The sequence below is a fragment of the Anguilla anguilla genome, chromosome 15, assembly GCF_013347855.1.
Source record: "Anguilla anguilla isolate fAngAng1 chromosome 15, fAngAng1.pri, whole genome shotgun sequence".
Lineage (NCBI taxonomy): Eukaryota > Metazoa > Chordata > Actinopteri > Anguilliformes > Anguillidae > Anguilla > Anguilla anguilla.
Genome location: NC_049215.1, coordinates 4,793,921 through 4,801,661, shown reverse-complemented (window position 1 = coordinate 4,801,661; position 7,741 = coordinate 4,793,921). Strand labels below are relative to the sequence as shown.

Here is a 7,741-nt window from a genome sequence, read left to right as displayed (position 1 = left end):
AAAACACAAATCTGCACTGAGACAGTATCTGAATCACAATTCTGCGTAGGAAATCATTGTTGAACTAAAGTTTGGCGTAATTAAACGCGTTATTGTTTACCACTGTTTGCCTAGCATCCTTATGGTCAGAATGTTCTCTCCAACTTTCTGCTGACACAGCATTAATGTTATAATGAAACTTTCTGAATTCCACATCACATACATACATTTTTCTGTAGTTAGTTGCATACTATGTTTAATACTATTTTGTTTGTACTTCCATAAACATTAATATCAGTATTTAGAAACAATATTTTTCTCTTTGAAAAAAATAGCTCAATTATTGACCTACTGTAGGGACACATGTAGAGCTGAGTGTTATTGTGTAGTTTATATTAGTATAGCTGCAATCGCAGCAGAGCTTAATATTACAAACCGCTCATAAATAGCTTTCTTGTGCCACTATGAATGCCAGTCCGCCTGTCTCCCGAACCATAACCCTAACCCTAACAATACATTTAAATTAAAATAAAAGGCCATATTTACGCACATAAAACACGCAGCGCACATTGCAGCCTGATAAGGGCAGGTTGGTGCGTTCACAGTCATCGTGAGATTACGTAGGCTATTATTTACCAAGGTTACCACTAATTACGCAATCTGCGAATGGGACTGCCCACGAATCGCATTCTGCATATGAAGCAGAGCTCACAAGGCACAGTTAAAAAAAATCTACTGTTCAGTACTTTGAATATCTTCATTGGATGTGGGTAAATTTATGTATCTGCTGGAGTTCCATGAGTGCATCCAGCACTACGGACAGCGCACAACAAAATGCGTCTGTCATATCCCTGCTGAGGCAGCAACTGCCGATCGAATTAATCAAGATGCAAAATAGTGTAACGTTACCAGGAGCTTGACCATTGCCGGGATGGAATCGGAACGTTGTGTGGGAGGTTCTATGCAATTTTTTACTACTTCCAGGAGTGTAATTATTTCTGCGGTGTTTGTGACAGAAGTCGCAGGCGTCATGGATACTATGATTTTGTCTCTTTTTTCTGCAGTTCTGTTTTTAGCGTTTTCCGTGATTGTTCGGCAGATCATGCAGGGATACATGATCAGCCACACATAATATCTCCACCCGGTATTTGCGCAGTCCTCCCTTAAATGCATATGCGTTAAGGAGAGAAGCTAAATTTGCGATGACTCACGCAGATAATACGCATACTGCGCTTCCAGCCTCGTGCGCCTGTTTGATACATAACACGCATGTTTCTGAGGCAGAATACATCATAGTCACAAAAGGCTTAGTACATCTGGCCCAAATAGCTTTCTCGTGGCACTATGAACATCTGTCCTCCTGTCTCCATAACCCTAATCTAAATAAAGAGCTTTCTCGTGGCACTATGAAAGACTGCTTCTCGCATTTGGTTTATGGTTCCCAGGTGACGAGAGTAAAGAAATTAGGGCATGGTCACTACGGAGAAGACACACAATGGTAACTAAATAAAGATGTGTTTTTCGGTAATGGCTTCCGCACTGGCCAGTTATGTGGAGCGAGCAGGGTAGGCTATTGTTAGCTCATGGCTGTTTCCCTCGTCGCGCGTTCAGTCGCCGTGGTTACCCCGGCCAGTTCCGTCCTCACCTGCTTACTCAGGGAAAGCCTGGGTTATGCAGCGGGCAGGTAGGATGGTACGCTTAACCTGATCTTAATGATGGACTTAACGCAATGCAAAGGGGTGTTCGGAGGCCCCGATAATCGTTTGTACCCTTTCAGTATAACCAAATTCATCATGCCAACCAGCAATACTGCACACTAAGGCCATTCTACAAACTGGCTGATCATTTATGACTAATGTACGCTGTAATTTTCAGTTAACAGTTAACTAGCTTCCTGATTAATGAAGATTTGCTAACTAAACAGCTGTAGATGCTACCATGTTGAATTAAACTGAGCTGTCAACGATCTGCATGCTCATATGATACCTGGCTGCAAACTGTAGCCATCTTAATAAATGCTGCATAAAATGTATAATATTTATAAAATATATAAAGAGTGGAGCAAGACTTCACTCTACTGTAGTATGAGATGGAAAACACAAGGTTGCAAAGTCGTTTCATTTTTCTATAGGCTTGCTGAACACTGTCTACAAAATGTTTCAGATGGTGTCAGGTAGGCTACTCCATACTATTCTAAACTGGACTGCAATAAAATCTATATTCATGAGCAGTTGTTTTCTTACATATTATTAATAGCAGAATATTGTGTTAACCATATTGTCTGATCTTGGGAAAGGAACAGGCTATTTGTGCCACAAAAGCGAAGATTATGTCAATTGTGATGTATCAATGACTGTTAAAGGCTTTTTTGTATTGTGTATGAGTTTAAAGTATACACTGAAATGAAAAAGAAAGTGCACCTTGTTTCAATTATATGGTTTTACGTATTAGGATACAACTAACCCTCATTTTGTCCTCACTGAGTCCTAAACTCTAAATAAATCTTACCTCATGTGACAAAGAACACAAAACAGATTTACTTTGCCATTATTCATTCAACAAAAAAGCCAACAGATTCCGTGTGTAAATTCACTCAACAACTCAGTAGCGTTTAAAACCCCCTTTAGCGGCAATAACCGGAAGTACTCATTTTTTTGACAAGTACAGTCGCTTACGTTACTTTTAGTGAATTCTGACTGACTCCTCACAAACCTGTTTCAGCTCATTGATGTTTGGGGGCATTTGTCTATGCTCAACTCTCCCACCACAACATCTAAACGAGGTTCAGGTCTGGATCTTGAATAAGCTACTTGAAAAAACCCCAGTTATTTTCTTTTTCAGCCATTCAGTTGTAGTTTCACTGGTGTGATTAGGATCTTTGTCCTGATATACTGTCTGTGTTCGCCCCAAATAATCACTCCTTTGCCCCCATACTTTACAGTTGGCATGAGGCTCTTGTAGTGGTATGCAGTGTTAGGTTTTTGCCAAAAACGGCGTTGTGCATTACAGCCAAATCTGAGGATAGTGTTCCAGATGTCCTGTGGATCATTGAGGTGCAATTTTGCTAACTTAAGCCCTGCTGCGGTGTTCTTTTTGGAGTGAAGAGATTTTCTCCTGCCTACCCTTTCAGAAACGCCACACTGGTTCCGTTTTTGTCCTAATGGTGGAGTCAGGAACTCTAACATTTACCATGCTGGCAGAGGCCTGTAGATACCTGGATGCAGCTTCCAGGTTCTCTGCTATTTCTCAGAGAATCATACGGTCTGGGTAGACGACTGGCTTGGTTGTTCTCCCTTTGCAAATGGTCTTTCTCACTGTGGAATGAGGGATTTCATATTGTTCCGAAATTGCTTTATAACTCTTTCCAGGCTGTTGAGCAGCTTCACTGGGTTCATCAAAGACATATTTTGTCCTGGGCATGCTGTGTTCACACAAGCCTGAATGCACCAGTCAAAACTGTCAAACTTTCTGCTTTTATATACAGGTGGTAGAATGTGCTGATGATCAATTAACCATGAACATAATTAGCAGCACCTAGTTCTAAGTACCTTCTTAACTGATATGAAAACAGTAGAAGTGCACTTACTTATTCATGCATGGTTTCTGCAATTGTGTTTTTAAATTTTTTCTGTTGAATAAATAATGATAAAATAAATCTGTTATTTGTCACGAGGTCAGATTTATTTGTGATTAGGACTTCATGAGGACTGGACTAGGGTTAATTATGTCCTAATATGTAAAACCATAGAATTGAAAGAGAGGGTACATTTAAAACACACACACACACACACGCATACACACACACACCTGCACACATGCACATGCACACACAAAACCTGAGCAGGTTTGAATAGACTCCTTGCAGCAGTATTTAAGTTTTAAAGTTTCATTCTGACAGGTCTGCCAAATTGTCAGTTTCCAGGACACCGTACAACCGAAGGTCCAAACACAAACTACAATAAATCCGAACACCTGTTAGACTGTGCTATAGAAACTTTAATCTATATACATATGCATTCAAATGGCAAATACAAAGGCATTTACAATGATGATTGAGTATGTATAAAGTTGTAAAGAAAGAGGTTCCAGTGTTCTTGCTAATCTTACAGGCTTATGGGGAAAAAAAAGTTGTGAGCATTCAATGCATTTTGTCATAAACTCAATGGTGTCTTAATAGTAGAATGCTTGGTTAATTTCAGTAATAAATTTTTTTTCTTTTTTTTATTTGGCATCTTCAATCCCACCCAAATTTGGAATGTCCAATTTGCAAACTATGCTCATGTGCGCCCCCTGCTGGCAGCTCGGGAGAGTGACGACAACGCACGGTTCTCCTTCGAAACACGTGTTGCCAGCCAGATTCTTCTTTTCACACTGCAGCCACCAGCCGCACATGCGCAGAGCAGAGGTGGAGGAGAACCAATCACACATGCAGTAACAAGGGTCACTCGAGCAAGGAACAATGAATCCCTCTCACATACTGTATCCCTTGGGCAATGCAAAGCCAAATTGTGAACTGCCCCTGTGGAGCTTCCAATTACACTTTTTTGAAACATGGCGCACAGAGGTGCAAAAAAAATAGACGAAAGCATAACTGCAGTTAGCATGAACGTGATATGTTTTCAGACACCAGTCCTTACCTTAATGGGCAGAGTGACCATAAAGACACACTGAACTAGGAAAGATCATGAAGATTTAACAGTCAAAAAGCCACCAGGTTGTTCAGGTTACTGTCATGTAAAGGTTTCTCTGTACTCAGCAGTGTACATGCGCATCTGCAAGAGCTGCTGCTTGTGGCTCTTGCTTCAGTCTGATGCTTGTACTTGAAATCACTTTGTGCAACTTCTCTTTTTCAAAGTCCATATTCTTAGAAAGGTGTGCATTTCACTTGAGCAAACCAATTCTGTACAGTTGTTTCAGAGTTTTTATATTATTTATGTACAAAGAAAAAACTCTGGCTTTCAATCAAATATTAACATGTAGACTTTTACAGCTTCAGGAATCCATACAGATAAATATTTACATGAATATTTACATGAAGAATGCAGTGATTTTCAACAGATTCTCTTTTCCAAAGGGTTACATCCCAAACTTGTTTTCTTACACATAAAATATCCAATTTTGTCCAGAAAAAGTCATAAGCATACAAAAAAAATCACACAAAATATATTTTACAGTCTTATAGTACACATACATTTTAGCATGTTTAATCATTTCAAAATATTCCACACGTAACACAAACGCACCACAGAAACCAGTAAAATAATCAGTTGACTTCCCTGTGCCATAGTTTTTCTTTATTGATAAACACAGTTCATTTAGACCATTCACATTCGGCGTTCAGATTAAATGTAAATTTGAAATCTAGTTAAATCAGTGGAGACCAAAGTGTGATGACATGAATAGTTTAACAATGCCTGTCTGTGAAAAGACTTCTCATACGAGTTATGTCACAGTTATAACAGTACAGATGTAATGACAGGCCTGAAACTCCCAGTTTAAGAGCCCGTTTCCGGTTTACTTTCGCTGGTCTTCGAGCCACGTGGTAAGGCAGCAGCAGAAGTGAGACAAATTCTGCAGGGATTACCTGCATTACACCACACACAGCGTCCGATTGGAAACCGCAGAACCCTCCAACATGACGCATGCGCACTCTACGCATTCACACGCAAAGCTGAGCTGGACGTTTTATTCATACACAACTGACGCTTTAATATAGAATGCAAGCTTTTTAAAAACTAAATAGTTAAATAGTTATAGCTACTAATTTTTTGTCTGAGTAGTCCCGAACCAATGCTATAACTATTACCATTATTATTTTTTTTTAACTTTGCGGGTTGTCAAATAGCAGGTAATCATAAAAACCAAATGAAGGGTACCAAGGTAATCTACCATCACAAATAACTTTATTTCAATAGAGACAGATCATATTAAGCAGAACTGAGCAGTACCATATGGAATCCGTTGCCCTCCAAAGCAGCCACATTGTCCAAGCCGGAGCATCAAACTCTCAAAACAAAGTTCTGTAATGCACTGACTGCAGACAGGTAAGAGTCTTAGTGTACTGCAGAACTTCGCTCGGAGAACCTCGGCACATCCGTGTCCTCGTCGTCCTCGCAAGCTCTCAGCCGCTGGCTTTAAAAACCAAACACAGAGCAGTTCTAAATGTCGCACATTCCCGGAGGTCTGTTATTCCAAGCTACCTGAGTTTGTGCACTCACACCTGTAAGTCATCAAACGATACAGGCAGGAAAAGGCCTGAAATCCAGGCCTGCCTTCAGTTCGGAAAACCAAGAGAAAATGTATGAGTCAATAAATAAAGAACATTAAGGCAAATTAATAATAAAGTAGCCTCAAGGAAAATTCCTGCGAATCGCCTAATTTCTGGCAATGAATGAAACATAAACCCTCGATATCACTTCAACGTGATAAGGCCCCTCTGGGTTTAACGTAACAGTGTCTAAAAATAGTTCACAACGCAGCGTGGAAAAATGTAAAAATAAAATTATGAAGTAAAAGCATGAACAAATAATTAAGTCAGAACTGACAACGAATGAACATTAATATTTTCGCAGTGTCGGCATTACTGTCAAAACATGCCTCTTTTCAGGATAGAAGCTACAGTTAACTGGGTAAACGATATGGAACAGCTGACGTGTCTAAACTTTCCCCAAATTTAGCGTGCATTCAAGTTTTTTTCCCGAAGATATCAAATTGCAGTTGCAGTTTATATTAAATGACAGAATAAAAAGTGCCGACAAATATAAATGTAGGCTGCACATTTATACATATGAAACAAAACGTTTAAATCAATGTTTCAGAACAAGCACCTTTTCGTCCATTTCAAAGGGGACTTAGTTTGTTATGAAGTTGTCACTACGCTCGAATATAGTTAAACACAGATTTGACGTATAACTTTATTTGCAAAGCTTTAAAATACTTTTTCTGATATATTCAGGACTACTTTGTTGGTCGTTAGACTATAGAAATTTATATTTGGATGATGAATGAGGCAAAGCCCAAGTAAAACATGCATTCAGTTAGTATTTAAGAAAATGTCATATTCAGATTCTGCAACCTAAATGTCTTGTTAAAACACTTCACCTAAGTAACGTGCTGTAATACATACCTGGGTGACGTGAAAGAGGTTAGTTACCAGCTGCAGTCCAAAACGAGAGATAGATCACAAAATACAAAAAAGTTACTTTCGAACATTGTCAAGACAACCGCCGAAACACATGACAAGTATTTTATAAGCTAACTGTGCAGCTATCTTGCCCTCCGTGGACTTTCCGCAAACTGTTCGTGTGCTTTTCCACCGCTGTAACTTGAGTTTCCATTTCAGTGCAGAAAGCTGTGCAGCTGGAAGAATGTCGACGTGGAGCTGCCAAGCGTGAACGTGTACTCGTGGACGCGCTTAAAAGAGAGAGAGAGAGAGAGAGAGAGAGAGAGAGAGCGAGAGAGAGAGAGAGAGAGAGATGGCATACTGAATAGAAAGAGAGTATTTTTGGTGTTATTTTAGACAGTGGGCTGCCCTCTATGTAGATGTAGAAAGAGAGTGAGATTCTTAACAGGTATGTGTCAAGACTCATCTGGTCAGGGAGGCATATTTCAGCTCAGCCCGATTGCAGCATATGGCGATAGTATTTACACTCGGGTGTCAGAATGTTAAGGGAAGAGGTGAGGTCTCTTAAATCTGCTTCTATATTTCCTGGTACTGTGTGTTGTAACAGGGAAAGTAGTACACTTCTTATTCTTTTATTAG

The 7,741-nt window shown here is 39.7% G+C and overlaps 1 long non-coding RNA gene across 1 annotated transcript; it reads right to left on the bottom strand.

The window, feature by feature from the left end:
• Positions 1-3,957: 3,957 nt before the first annotated feature.
• On the bottom strand, positions 3,958-7,375 carry LOC118213866. Its single transcript, XR_004762531.1, has 2 exons — positions 7,106-7,375; positions 3,958-6,111 (listed from the first exon to the last, which is right to left on the bottom strand). It is a non-coding gene; the product is annotated as an uncharacterized LOC118213866 (long non-coding RNA).
• Between the last annotated feature and the right edge of the window lie 366 nt (positions 7,376-7,741).